The sequence below is a fragment of the Callorhinus ursinus genome, unplaced genomic scaffold, assembly GCF_003265705.2.
Source record: "Callorhinus ursinus isolate GAN/ISIS: 27379988/994484 unplaced genomic scaffold, GSC_fseal_2.0 scaffold49, whole genome shotgun sequence".
NCBI classification, from domain to species: Eukaryota; Metazoa; Chordata; class Mammalia; order Carnivora; family Otariidae; genus Callorhinus; species Callorhinus ursinus.
The window spans coordinates 2,419,303-2,434,660 of NW_027397111.1; the positions used below are offsets into that span (position 1 = coordinate 2,419,303).

At 44.3% G+C, this 15,358-nt stretch overlaps 1 long non-coding RNA gene across 1 annotated transcript in view; it reads right to left on the minus strand.

Moving 5' to 3' along the window:
* LOC141370892 (uncharacterized) overlaps positions 1 to 10,761 on the minus strand; it is a 35,500-nt gene extending 24,739 nt beyond the window's left edge. The window contains exon 1 of the long non-coding RNA XR_012375372.1: positions 10,544 to 10,761. This is a non-coding gene — a long non-coding RNA (uncharacterized lncRNA). The remainder of the gene's footprint in view (positions 1 to 10,543) is intronic.
* Positions 10,762 to 15,358: the final 4,597 nt, after the last annotated feature.

A 15,358-nucleotide genomic window follows, 5' to 3' on the forward strand; every position in this document is an offset into this window, starting at 1 on the left:
AGACTCCACCCCAAAACTGCTAGAACTCATGCAGGAATTCAGTCAAGTAGCAGGCTATAAAATCAATGCACAGAAATCAGTGGCATTCCTATACACCAACAACAAGACAGAAGAGAGACAAATCAAGGAGTCGATCCCATTCACAATTGCACCCAAAACCATAAGATACCTAGGAATAAATTTAACCAAAGAGGCAAAGGATCTGTACTCAGAAAACTATAAAATACTCAGGAAAGAAATTGAAGAAGACACAAAGAAATGGAAAAACGTTCCATGCTCATGGATTGGAAGAACCAACATTGTGCAGATGTCAATGCTACCTAGAGCAATCTACACATTCAATGCAATCCCCATCAAAATACCATCCACTTTTTTCAAAGAAATGGAACAAATAATCCTAAAATTTGTATGGAACCAGAAGAGACCCCGAATAGCCAGAGGAATACTGAAAAAGAAAAGCAAAGCTGGCGGCATCACAATTCCGGACTTCCAGCTCTATTACAAAGCTGTCATCACCAAGACAGTATGGTACTGGCACAAAAACAGACACATAGATCAATGGAACAGAATCGAGAGCCCAGAAATGGACCCTCAACTCTATGGTCAACTAATCTTCGACAAAGCAGGAAAGAATGTCCAATGGCAAAAAGACAGTCTCTTCAACAAATGGTGTTGGGAAAATTGGACAGCCACATGCAGAAGAATGAAACTGGACCATTTCCTTACACCACACACAAGAATAGACTCCAAATGGTTGAAAGACCTAAACGTGAGACAGGATTCCATCCAAATCCTAAAGGAGAACACAGGTAGCAACCTCTTCGACCTCAGCCGCAGCAACTTCTTCCTAGAAACATCACCAAAGGCACAGGAAGCCAGGGCAAAAAGGAACTATTGGGATTTCATCAAGATAAAAAGCTTTTGCACAGCAAAAGAAACAGTCCACAAAACCAAAAGACAACCGACAGAATGGGAGAAAATATTTGCAAATGACATATCAGATAAAGGGCTAGTATCCAAAATCTATAAAGAACTTATCAAACTCAACACCCAAAGAACAAATAATCCAATCAAGAAATGAGCAGAAGACATGAACAGACATTTTTCCAAAGAAGACATCCAAATGGCCAACAGGCACATGAAAAAGTGCTCAACATTGCTCGGCATCAGGGAAATCCAAATCAAAACCTCAATGAGATACCACCTCACACCCGTCAGAATGGCTAAAATTAACAAGTCAGGGAACGACAGATGTTGGCGGGGATGTGGAGAAAGGGGAACCCTCCTACACTGTTGGTGGGAATGCAAGCTGGTGCAACCCCTCTGGAAAACAGTATGGAGGTTCCTCAAACAGTTGAAATTAGAGCTACCATTCGATCCAGCAATTGCACTTCTGGGTATTTACCCCAAAGATACAAATGTAGGGACCCGAAGGGGTACGTGCACCCCAATGTTTATAGCAGCAATGTCCACAATAGCCAAACTGTGGAAAGAGCCAAGATGTCCATCGACAGATGAATGGATAAAGAAGAAGTGGTATATATACACAATGGAATATTATGCAGCCGTCAAAAGGAATGAGATCTTGCCATTTGCAACGACATGGGTGGAACTGGAGGGTGTTATGCTGAGTGAAATAAGTCAATCAGAGAAAGACATGTATCATATGACCTCACTGATATGAGGAATTCTTAATCTCAGGAACAAACTGAGGGTTGCTGGAGTGGTCGGGGGTGGGAGGGAGGGAGTGGCTGGTTGATAGACATTGGGGAGGGTATCTGCTACAGTGAGCACTGTGAATTGTGTAAGACTGTTGAATCACAGATCTGTACTTCTGAAACAAATAACGCAACATAATTTAAGAAAAAAGAAAAAGAAGAAGATAGCAGGAGAGGAAGAATGAAGGGGAGTACGTCAGAGGGGGAGATGAACCAGGAGAGATGATGGACTCTGAAAAACAAACTGAGGTTTCTGGAGGGGAGGAGGGTGGGGGGATGGGTTAGCCTGGTGATGGGTATTGAGGAGGGCACATTCTGCATGGAGCACTGGGTGTTATGAACAAACAATGAATCATGGAACAGTACACCAAAACAAATTATGTAATATATGGTGATTAACATAACAATAAAAAAATTTAAAAAAAAGAAGCATAAAGAGATTAAACTCATCAATTAAGGATAACAATTTTCAGTTTGGATAACAAAGCAAAACCTAGTTATATGCTCTTTGCAAGACACATCCCTAAAACATGAGAACTGGAAAGCTTAAGGTAAAAGAATAGAAAAAGAGATATCAAATGCATTTTAACCAAAAGAAAGCAAGGGTGGATGTATTAACATCAGACAAACTAGATGTGGTTAGCGTCCTTGAAGATGGCCCCCACCTCCTGGTACTCCCAACCTTGTATCCTCCCTGCTTGAGTAACTTGCTTCTAACCAATAAAATAAATATGTTGAGGCAATGTCCAGGACTCTGTTACAAAAGATTATAACTTCTGCCTTGCTCAGTAGACTCTCTCTATTGCTCCCCTAGCTCGAACATCTTGAGGAAGCAAGCTTCCACTTAGAGAGGTCCATGTGGCCAAGGAACTGAGAGCAATCTTAGGCCAACCACCAAAGAGTAACCAAGACCTTTGGTCCAACTTCCTGTGAAGAATCCACTGAATGCTGCAGACAACGACAAGCTGACCTTCCCCTTCAGATGAGCCTGCAGACCCTGGAAGGACACCTTGATAGCAGCCTCATGAGAGACTGTGAAGCATGGACCCAGCAAAGCCATGCCTAGATCTTGGCCCAGAGAAACTGAAATAATAAATAATAAATAACAAATACATTAGAAGCATGAATAGATATGGAAGTGTTATTATTGATCACTACTTAAGATAAAGGTTCAATTCACCAGGAAGATACAGAAATTCTAAACTTAACATGAATCCAATGCAACAGACTCATGCGACATCATGATTGTAATTTTGGGAAAATGCATGTGCTGTGCAAAGAGAACTGGGCCAAGTATGACAAACCAGATCCTAAACCTGACTCTGCTCCTAACATTCTGTATAATCCTATGCAAACTATGTTGTTTCCCTGAGCCTGAAATTCCTACATTTCTTTAACTGTGTGTCCAGTATATTTTATTCCCTTACTTCTTTTTTAAGATTTTATTTATTTATTTATTTGAGAGAGAGCAGGGGGAAGAGAAGAGGGAGGGGGACGAGCAGACTGACAAGCACGCCGAGTGTGGAGCCTGATGCAGGGCTCAATCTCACGATCCTAAGATCATGACCTGAGCTGAAATCAAGAGTTGGACACTTGACCAACTGAGCCACCCAGGTGCCCCAAGTTTCCTTTACTTTCTAAGTTTTTTTTTTTAACGTCTATAAGCGTTTACCAAATAAAATAACATTTGCATGTTATTAGAAAAGCATATGCTTTATTTCATTGACTAACACTGGTGTGGAATTTCTTAGGGGTTCCTGGACCAGTCTAAGCAAACACTCCATCATGCTAAGCTACGATACACTGAACAGCAGGCCAAGTATGATTACAGAAAGTCAGAAGAGTTGAGTTCAAAATGATTGAAACAAGCCCCTTTGGGACGTGTCCCACTCCTCCACCCCAAGTATCATGGAAGAGCTTTGTGCAATTTGCTTCCCCCCTTTTTAATCAATAGGTTAAGTCATCATGATTGAAGAACCCAAGCCAGATGAGCAGCAAGTAGAAAAGCCACATTCATCATAGGGCAACATATCCCAGAGAATTTGCTTTCAGCAGTGGAGTAAAAGAATCCTCTGCAGGAACTTAAAGACCATGGAAATATGATCACATTGAGGCTGATACTACCTTGTCCCTCCCAGTTGGTAGGGACACTAAATAATGCAAAAGTCAGTCTGCCAGGTATTGATTTGGCATAAAAAGTCTCACTGGTGAAACTATATATTTATGTATAAAATATATTTAAAAAGCTGCAATACAAAAAAGAAGTATACATTCAGGAATATATATATATATATATATGTGTGTGTGTGTGTGTATGTATATATATATATATATTGCTTTTTCCTTCTGCTTTTTAAATGTAAGCCCTGATTCTTTGTCTTCAGGCAGAAATTTAGCCATATTCTCCTGCAGGTAAGTTGTCTACAAATTCTAGCCTGAGGGTAGACTTTTTTACTTTGTATTTAATGCTGTTTGAAGATGCCTGAGTGGAACTTAGGAAATTCCCAGCATCACAGAAGAGGTTTGTATTTTCCATTTAACCCCTGAGTTCTGCCTCCTTTTCACAAATTGTCTCTCCGCTTCAGGCGGCCCCCTCCAGCCTGGAGCTGCTGAAGCTGAAAGAGGCCTGTCTGAATCTTTCAGGACAGCTTTGAGTTGGGCATAAATATTTTCACTACATCCAATCCCCAATGGGTGTGAATTTTGGAAATATTTGTATGAAGTCTGGGCACATCTCTAGCCCAGAAACAGAAGGAGGTCTTTACCTCCAGAGCAAGGAAACCGGCCGTTTCATAGCACGGCTCCTGGCATGAAGCAGGCTTATTTCCAGATCCGGACTCAGCCACCTGCTGACTACAGTGTTTAACTTCGGGTGAATTTCTTAATCTCTGGTACACTTGGTTGCCTCATCGGTGACATGGGAATGACGATGGTGCCAGTCTCAGAAGTTTTCTCCGAAAAAAATAAATATTAAAATGTATGTAAAGTACTCAGCGTGACACCAGGTATACAAAATTGTTAATAAATCCTAGTTATTGATAATAATGTAGTGATAACAAAAAAGAAAAATATGTGAGAGTTTTATTGTATCAGAACGCCCCAGCCAGTCATCAACTAGCTAACCCACAGTGGCAGGGTCAATGAGGATAAACTCCTCACCCTGTTATTTTATAGACCAGAAACCTGAGTCTCACAGAGGTCAAGCAAATGCTCAAGTTCACACAGCAAGGTCATACATAGTCTTACATACAAATAGCAGGATTTACATTTACCAAAGCAGAGCCAGTAGGGATCCTATAAAGTTAATTCAAATAGCTCACCCCTAAAGTTAATATATTTTTAGGACCGATAAAGCTCCTGTAATGGGGAATGCTCAGGAATCCAAATCTACTTGGCATTCTCAGAAGCGTCCTTGGGCTGCTTGAAGATTCGCAGCCTATAGCTTTTGGCAGTCCCCAAAGAGGGAGCTCTTTCCACTAACAAAATACAAAATGCAAAATTAATAAAAAGACCCTTTGAAACTGACAAATGTGCCTCAGGCAAACTATCTGCCCAGCAGCTGGTTAAAATTTAATCAGCTTTTTTTTTTTTTAATTTTTTTTCAGGCTTGTACATCTTTTGTATGGAGCTCTCCAGTCTGAGTGTGGTCAAAGTTTGTTAAACAAGAAATAATAGCCAAGGCTTTTTAATTCTGCAAATAAGCAGCGGATACTTTTAGTGGCTCTGCAACACTCAAGAAACTAATCGCCCAGGTCTCAACAAAGCTGGATAATTCTTTAATAATTTCTCTTCTTTCTGTTAGAAAACCTAAATTGGCAACTTTACACTGTGCAGCGAATCTTAACATTGATTTAGGCTTATGAATCACACTGTGGCTTTTTCTGGAAGTTGACTGAGCCCCAGACAGAGAAGAGACAGAGAAGAGAGGGAGGGAAAGAATTAGAATGAATATAAGAATGAATCAGCTCGTATAATGATGGGGGTTTCACATGAAAAGCTCTGTGACAACTTAGTGACGGGTCTGCGGCTGTCACTGTCACTTGGGACACTGGGGACCAGAGGATTTTCAATTCTTGGCCAGTCAAGTGTCTTCTAAAGAACGAGACCAAAGGGCCTAGCCCAAAGTTTCTTTGTTTTACCTACTCTTCTTCCATAAACATGCATACAATTAAAGACCACAGTGAAACCCCGGGAAACCACCATCTAAGATGGAAGCTGTCTACCAAGAAGGAAATTCCCCATTGTCCACCAACTTTAGCAATAATCACACAGCTTCTCTGGTTCCAGATATAGTTATTTATACGGAAGGAAAATGGGGATTGACAGAGAGGAGAGTTAGGGTGAGCAAGAAGACCTTGCAAGAGATGAAGGAAACCGAGTAATACACCAAGACCTCGGAAGTGAATTCCTAGGGTAGGACAGGTGTGTGTTGGGGAAGGGGGAAAGCTGAGGCATGGAGTCAGGTTAGAATGCCCTCTAGCACAGTGAATAATTGCTAATAAATACTTTACCCTGTCATAAGAGTTCAAGCCATTTATATGTTTGTGGCCATAACTATATCCCATGCTGCCACACCTCCAGATGCGATCTGGCAACTCTCCTCATAAGGGAGGGATACTACCCATAATGCTCAGATCTTGGCACTGCGGGGAGGCAGGCTGGTCGGGAGGTATAGTTATCAGCTTAAGAGCTGTGTCTGGATCTCCGTCTTAGTCCCCCACATACCAACCACTTGACCTAAGCGATTGACTTTACCTCTTTGAAGCTTGTTTTCTTCATTACAACTTTCAGAGTTACTGGGGAGATTGAATCTGACAATGGTTGGAACATGAATACCACGGTGTGTGACCTATTACAGATGCAGAGCAAATGAGTTTCCTACACACATTCATAGACATGCACTAACCGTACGCTCAGGAGCTCAGACCCTTGCTGTTCTCTGGTCAAGCTTTGAGTCCTGGTAACTCACCTACTTTTCTGGTTCCAAATCCTCGGCTCCTACTTCGTTTCAGTTTGGGCCTCTCCTGGCGACACTTGTGCTCACTGGACAGCCCAGTAATTAACTCTCGGCTTCACCCTGTCATTCTACTCTTTGCTTTTAAGGCCATACCTGACAGACTCTGGAAAACCCCAGCAGCAAAATAACAACAGAAATAATCTCTGACTCTTATTGGATTGCTAAATATACCAGGAGCTGTTCTCAAAGTTCAGATAGTAAGCCTTAAGAAAAACACATAAGCTAGGCATTATTTTATCTCCATTTTGCAAATGAGGAAACTGAGTAACAAAGAAATGAAGTGACTTGGCTAATGTCACACAGCAAGTCCAGAATTTGAACGCAGGCAGTTGAGCTCCTGAAGTTCGTTCTGAAAACAAAGCTAAAGTTACAACTAAAGCTAGCTTACAGGAATCGGATCAGTGGCACTGGCTGAGAACTTAGTATGTGCTACCCACCGAATTAAGTGTTTGATGTGTGTTATATGTTTAAATCTTCATTAGGACCCTGTGAAATGGGTGACAACACTAACTTCATTCTCAGGTAAGAAAATGGAAGCTAAGGTATGTTCAGTGATCTATTCCAATTCCACCTGACTTCAGACCTGCTCAGCTGAAATTGTAGCGTTACCTACAAATGCACACAGCATCTAAGCTGTCCTCTAGGAAAAGCCCTAATATGTTAACACCAAGAAATTGAGTAAACACTTTAAAACACTTCATGTTCGAACACCTTCATCCCCATATCTAATTGTTCCCCAGGTTGGCTGAACCAAACAAATAACCAAAACAAATAAAAGCCACCCAAATTGGAAGGGAAGAAGCAAAACTGTCTCTGTTTGTAGGCAACATGATATTATAGATAGAAAACCCTAAAGACGCCACTAAAAAACTGATAGAAGTAATAAATATTCGGCAAAATTGCAGGATACTAGATCAATACACAAAACTTAGTTTCACTTCTAAACACTAAAAAAAGAACTAGAGGAGAGAGAAATAAGAAAACAACCTCATTTACATTAGCATCAGATTTGGGCTATTATGAAGAGTGCCGCAATGAACATACTTCCACATACCTTTCAGTATGGAAAATCTATTTGTCAGGTATCAGTTAAGTCCTTTTCAAAACCTTGTAAATGTCTTTCTTTTAGAATGCTGATATGCTTCTTGGAACAATATTGCCAGGGATTCTGCAATGTACCTTTATTTCTGGAGAAAGCTCAAGGATTCTGTATCACACAAGTTGTGGCTGGGTTCAAACAGCAAGAGGTCTCCCATTAGACCACGAATCTTCCTATTTACCAGAAACAGACATCATAGTGTGAAAACCTCCAGAGGGGAAGCCCAATTGTCTTGGTGTTGGATGTCACAAGGATCAGAGGCACGTATGAGGTGCTAATGATTGCTGGTCTTTATTCGTGTGAATGTAGGGATAACAGGGCTGCTGGTGTGGGGTGGTTCTGTCTGGCTGTAGCATTATCCAGACCTCCCTGGCTCTCTTCCAGAGTTCTAATGGTTTTGCTCCTGCTTCTGTACTAGGCTGGGTTTTAAAATTCACAGGAAACACTCTCTTATGGGCTCCCTTTTGTCAGCTGTCAGGTCTCCCCTCAACCCCTTCTACTCCATTTACCTATTTCAGGGCCAAGAAAAGGAAAGCGTGAAATTCTACCCAGCTGGAGTTTCTCTAACTACACATATCAGGTGTCATTAGATGGAGAAATAAGTCCTTGGGGGACTACAAGTCTACAGAAAATTCCTAGTCTGGTGTTAGGGCCCCTCTACAATGTGGCTCCTATGACGGTTTTAACACCATTTCCCATCGGTGCCAACACACCCTTCTCTGAGGCCCTCATGCTGCTCCATCTGCTGACCACACAGTCCTGCCTCCTGATCTCTTCATACCATTTCTGCTTCCTCAAAAGTCGTCCTCCCTCCCTCCTACTCTTCTATCCATTTAAATATTCTACCTTTCTCTTACATATTTTCTCTATGCTTAAGGCACTCTGCTAGGTGTTTGGGATTAAAAAAAAAGAGTAAAATATAGACCTACTTTCAAGATACTTTTATTTGGGTAGGGGAACAGACCAGAGGTAAAGGTAACCCCTATGATGGGTGAAGGGAGACACCTGGGGAATACCAGGAGGGCGGCTGTGCACCTGTCTAGATTGGGGCTCATTGAAAAGCTCTGATCGCCAGGACAAACTACAGAATTTGGAAGGTACAGTGCAAAATGAAAGTGTGGGGCTCCTTATTAAAATATTATTAAGTGGCGCCTGGGTGGCTCAGTCGGTTAAGCGTCTGTCTTCAGCTCAGGTCCTGATCCCAGCGTCCTGGGATCGAGCCCCGCATCGGGCTCCCTGCTCGGCGGGGAGTCTGCTCCTCCCTCTGTCCCTTCCCCGGCTTGTACTCGCTCTCTCTCTCTCAAATAATTAAAATCTTTTAAAAAATGATTGAGAATTTAAAGATGACAACAGCAGAGCATTAAACCAAGCCCAGGTTCCTATGCAACTGTGCAGGTTGCCCGTGAAGTCGCCCCATTGGTAGAGGCTACCTCAGGAAGGTGAGATCCAGAGGACATGGCAGGCAGCTGCCTGTCTCAGGAGATGCAGACGGTCAAGATCGGGACTGAGCTGGTGATGAGCAAACAGAAAACTGAGCAAACACCTACAACAAGATAAGACAACTCTTCCTTTTGGGAAAAAGAAGTTATGCAGAAAAAGTCCTTGTTTATTTTCATGGCTCAGTCACGAATACTGTTTGCATAGTCAGGGTTCTCCAGAAAAATAGAACTGGAGGGAGGGAAAGAGAGGCAAAGGGGGAGAAAGAGAGAGAGAGATTTTAAGGTATTAGCTCCCACAATTGTGGGGCTTGGCAGGTCCAAAATATCAAAGCAGGCCTGCAGGCTGGAGCCCCACCCACATCATGGAGGATGATCTGTTTTACTCAAAGTCTGGTAACTTAAACGTTAATCTCACCTAACAAATACCTTCACAGTGACACTTAGACCTGTGTTTGACCAAATATCTGGGTATCATAACTTAGCCACAATTCACGACCGCACACAGTTATAATAATTTAAACGCCAGTTGTAACAAAGTATATTGGAAGGCTGGGGAGAACAACAAGGGTGCCTAGTGGGTGGGCTGGAGGAAAAAGGAAGCTAAATCTCATCTTCCACCCCGCACAGTGGGTGGTCAAGGAGTAATGACAAAGCAGGGGAAAGAAGAGGAGGCAACAGAGACATGTTTTATAGAGAAAGGGAAGTGGGCACCAAGGTGATTAGCTACAGGGGGTGAGAGGGTTGCCTCTGAATAGGGAGAAGAGGATTGCAGGAGGTGGGAAAATGCTCTGTTACCTAACACAACATGTACTTACATTTGGCTTTTCAAAGTATGTATATGTATAACTTTGACTGAAAAAATGCAAACACTTTAAGAAAGGAAAAGGAAGACAAGGCATCCACGGGAGAAAAGTTGTAACAAGTCATTTATAGAACAGGAGAAACCAATGAGGTGCGGGCAGAGAGCGAGGCTTATGTTATGAGAATAAGGACCGGCCCATGGAGCATGGATTGAGAGGGAAGTTTCCTTCGAGAGTGGTTCACTTATGCCGCGTCAGAATTTGCACGGAGAGCACACTTGGGAAAGACATCCCAGGCAGTCTCCTACACGTAGGGCCCCGCTTCCCATCAGTTCCATTTTGCTCCTACGCAGAAACTTACTGAGGGGCTGGGCTCAAGTGTCCCCTCACCCTTAACATCTTTCTGTGGCCTCTTGGAAAGCTGATGCCTCTGTCCCCCCAATTCCTACAGCGAATAAAGTGCACCTCACCTGACACCCACTGGATTGTTTAGTAAGTTGATCTTCCCTTGACTAGAGCCCGTCTGATATTACTAATATCCTTGGTTACCATTTACGAGCATCTACTCCAGGCTGCTCCCAGCTAAGTGCCCTCACTTCCGTATCACTCCCATCTGATAGCTGACCAGTGAGGGGAGTGCTGTCATTATCCCTGCTTTGTGGCGAAAGGAAATTGAGGTTTACAGAGTTAACGGGACTTGCTGGCCAGGACATGGCAGAGATGGAATTCAGAATCAGATCTTGCAGACTTCACAGCCCATTCTTTAAACCTCTCTGCTACATTCTTTCCCAATCCCTCAGACTGCCCGTTTCATTGCCTGTGCTTAGGATAGTATCAAACACATCGTAGGGGTGTGGGAAATGGCGTTGGTTTGAGAGAGGGGGAGGGGGAGAGAGCAGCCACTGGGAAGGCATCTTGCTGCCCCCTCGCAGAAACACATGGAGTCAAATTTCCATAACCAAAGGAAGCTGTCATGGGGACGCTCTTCTGACCCAACATATGCATCTAATGACAGCTCACTGTGTGTAAACAGATGTCAGGTTTAAATCAATCTTGCTTCCTGACACCTTACTTAAAAACAGTAATTATGTGCTCATTTTTGAATATGCAGCCCTAGGTAAATTATCCATCTCCACCCTCCTCCCCAGGTTTTAATTTTTTAATATCAATTAATTTTTTTAAGGAACTCACAGCGGGAGACACACACAGTGAGACCAAAACAAAAGAGTGAGCCCCTACAGGAAGCCAGCGAGGACGGAGGGTAGTGAGGCGGCACCGAGTGTGGCAACAGAGTGGGGTGACGTGAGCAGTAGAGGTCGTCAAAACCCCACGGGCAAGCCCAAGGGTCATGGTCAGAGGGTCATGGTCAGAGGACAGGGCCCAGCAGGGCTCAGAGCAGGACGCGAGGCTTGGCCAGGCGCAGGAAGAAGGGCAGCTCCCGCAGGAACAGGCTTGATACTGTGCGGAGAAGCCACGGGGGTGCTGCTCAGTCCTGCTCTGGTCGCTGTGGACTTACAGACTCCGGACCCGCCAATGTGAGACTCCTCAGTAGCCCATGCCCGAGACAGGGATCGGCCGCCTATGACAACGGTGTCCTTGTCCACCTCCCACCAGAAGATGCCACTGTGGGAGGAGACACATCCTCTTGTCTCCTGTTGGAGAGTAAGGGCTTCGGATTTGGATCCAGGTTTGCAGCTCAATCCTTATTAGCTGTGTGATCACAGGGAAACACCGAAACTCTCTGAACTACAGAAGATTAACTGTGGAGCCTGAGGGCTGTGTGTTAATTTAATCCTGTGTAACTTGAAGCAAGTCCCTTAACCGTTTCATGCTTCACCTTTCTAAGCTTCAGTTTCTCCAGCTGTAAAATTGATACATTGTTTCTACCTGGTAGGGATGTTGCAGAGAATAAATGTAAGGCATGTAAATGTCTTACCATATGGCCTACTACTAATGATACAATAATAATTTTCTTTCTTTAGTGCCTTAATGAGTGTAAATTGACAAAGATGCGTTTGAAGCACCTAGCTCAATATATGCCAAATTCCTCCCCCTTCTCTAGGTGGATTAGTATCGAATCATGGATGTGAAGTGCCCACTCTGAGTTCTGTTGGAAGAGCAGTTAGGATCAAGAGGGGGAGTACCTGACCTTGGCCATCAGTGTTTTATCCTCAGGCAAGAGGGCCAACATGGAGGGCAGGGATTCTAATAGAAATGCAATGGAACAGACTGGCCAACAGCAGGATGAGAGATCGAAGTGAGACCAAGGGCACAGGCTCAACCTGAAGACTGACCATCATGGGAAATAGAGAGATTATTATTCCATTGTACCTAAAGCCTACCAATCCAAAGTGGATGGTGGCAGGGCTCCTGCTAGCCCACTAAAAGACTAAAGTAGGAAATGTGCAGCTGCCCTAGGAGGCAACCTCTTCTCTTACCTCTGCCTGGTCCTGTGAACTACTCTGCACCAGCCCCCTAGGTTCCAGCACTGGCACTGTTCATCTCAGGTCTGAAATACTTGCCGGCACCTAGACCCCCTTTCTCCCTTTTAGTTTGTCCTGCTCCCCACTTTCCTGGCTTCTGGCCCGGTTACCTGCTTCCATTTTCAGCCTTGGCTCCTTTCCCAGATCGGGCTTTGCCCTATTCAGCAGATACGTTTTGGCTTTTCCAAAGTTGTAAGGGCCCCCTTTCTCCATTACCACAAACTGCCTTAGCTAGGAACCCCTCTTGTCTCCTCCAGGATCTTGTATTCTCTTCTCAGGATCCAGGGAGGTCACATGATCCCCAGCTCTAAGAGTGAGCTCTCCCTGCACATCAGATACACCCCAAACTCTAAAATGCCTCTGGATCATGGGAGGTGTTGCTCTTCTGCTCCTCAGACCAAAACAGACATTCTTTGAGATCCAGGATTTGTGTGTATGTGTGTGTGTGTGTGTGTGTGTTTACTTTGTTTTGTTTTGTTTACTGCAGGAGAAAAGCCCAGAGACATCATTTTAACAGGAAAAAAAGTGATTATGGAAACTCAAAAAAATTAAATGTAGGAAGTAACCCTAAAAGGACTCATCCAAAATGTCTAAGCTGGCAGGGCCCTTTGGATCCATCTTCCCCTTCTCCTCATTGTATAGAAAGGGCTGGTGGTCATTTGACCAAGGCCCCAGAGTTCAGTGGGGTACAGCTAAGACTAGAACTCTGAACCCCTATTTCTTGGCCCACTACATATCCTATCACATGTATCCATTTCTACCTGGTGAGTTTTAGTCAAATGGACACAACCTTTGGCCTCTAGTAGCAAACCAGGCTCCCCCTACCCCCAAGAGTGTGCATGGCGCTCATCAGAAATCTCTGCTTATTCATAGACCGCCCCTCATTAATAAGCCATGGATCCCTCTCCTCTTTGTGATCTATTTGTCCCTTTGACCTTGAATTTGATTCCTTGCTTTGGTTCCTCCCCCAGAGCTCTGCATCAGCTTCTTGCTTCAACTATCTCTCCTTGGGCTCTCTGGGACTCCAACCTCCAACCTGGCTCACTGACGAGTGTCCAGTCAGGCTAGCCTGCTCCCTCAGGAAGGGGGCGTTTAAATGCCCCTTTAAATGATGCTCCACAAGTGTTTGCTAATAGCAGCATCAGTAACCCTGAGCAAGAGCAGGGGGCCATGCCCAGAGCCACACTTAATTTGAATCAATAGCTGTTGAGGTATGGAAGGTGTCTCATTAATGTCAGGAGGCTATGGCTTCCCCTTATATTTTTCTCCTCTTTCCCTCTCTTTAAATGCCTTTGAATAGCCAAGACTAGTGTCCTGCTTAAAGAATCTTCAGTAAAGTAGGAGTTGCTTTGCAGATGTTTACAGAGAGATGAGGTGCTCAGGACTCTCCCAGACAAGGGCGGGATGCCTTCCAGATACTGAAAGGACAGCTTTATGAACACCCCTCTGATACCCTGATGGGGATTCAGGCCCAGAGCCAGGCTTCTTGACCCTGTAACTATGAGAAAGCCATTATCACCTCATAAGCCTTCTCTGTGCCTGAATGTTGTACTCTGACCAAGCAAACCCGACCCCCCTCCTTCCCACATTCCTGGATAGAAATGAGAGAGAAGCTGCTAAAAACTCTCAGGTAACTGATACCTGCTCTGGGAAACATTTTCTTCCTGCCCACCTTCAAGGAGCTGTAATCCTGGGACCTGGGGCTTTTCTCAGAAGGCCACCCTGGGGCCTGAGAGTAGGAGACACAGTGGTCTCTATTGTTCTTCCCAGGCAGAGAAGGTTCCTGATGAAGTGTATGAGGTCATAGCTGCAGAAGCAAGGCATTTCCTAGTGTGTGTGCTCTAGTTCAATTTTGCTTTCAGAAAAGGTGACGTTGGCAAATACCAAGGTGTCTTGAGCCCACGCAGACCACAGACGCGCGCTCAGTAGCATCCTCCTTCTGTCTTCTATCACACTGTTGGCTTATTTGGGACAGCTGCCACGACACAGGGGCTCAGCTCTGCCTGGAAGAGCCAGCACAGCAGGGAAGCCCCTCTGGCCTCCGGCTGCATCATCCAGTACTTCAGACAGCAGGAAGCACAGAGCTTGTCCCTGACCCATGGTTATCCCCCAAGGAAGCTGCAAGTGCCAGTACCTACGAAAAGCCTACTACATGATGTCTTCATTCATTCATTCATTCGGCATCTGTTCATTGAGCCCCTGGGCACTGGACATGCAATGGTGAGCAAAGCGTCCCCCTCCCCACAGACCTTGTGGTCAACACCAGTCAGATAATCATACAAATACATTGCCCAAAATTATCACTGTGCTAAGCATCATGTGAAAAGATAAATCAAGTCTGGTTGGTATTGAGGCCACAGAGCACTTCCCCCTGTGGTTTGTGAAAGGACCCGCATTGCCAGGTTACCATGATCAATCTGACTTTACTACGTTCTGTCATTTAGCAGATTCATAAAAGTAAGACTTCTTCCCCAGGCCCTTTTCCACTCAGACACAGTGATCACCTGTCCTGTGGGCCATCACTCCCCCCGTCCAGGGCCACTAAACCCCACAGGTGGCTCAAAACAGGGCTATAAATGGCCAGCACTAGACTTATAAAGTGGTGTGGGCTTATCAGATGCAACTACTGTCCTCCAGGGATCTGTAACGTTAACTCTAACCTTTTGTTGTACGTTGTAATCACCCAAGAAGATGAAGAAGAAGAAGAAGAAGGAGAAGGAGAAGGAGAAGGAGAAGGAGAAGGAGAAGGAGAAGGAGAAGAAGAAGAAGAAGAAGAAGAAGAAGAAGAAGAAGAAGAAGAAG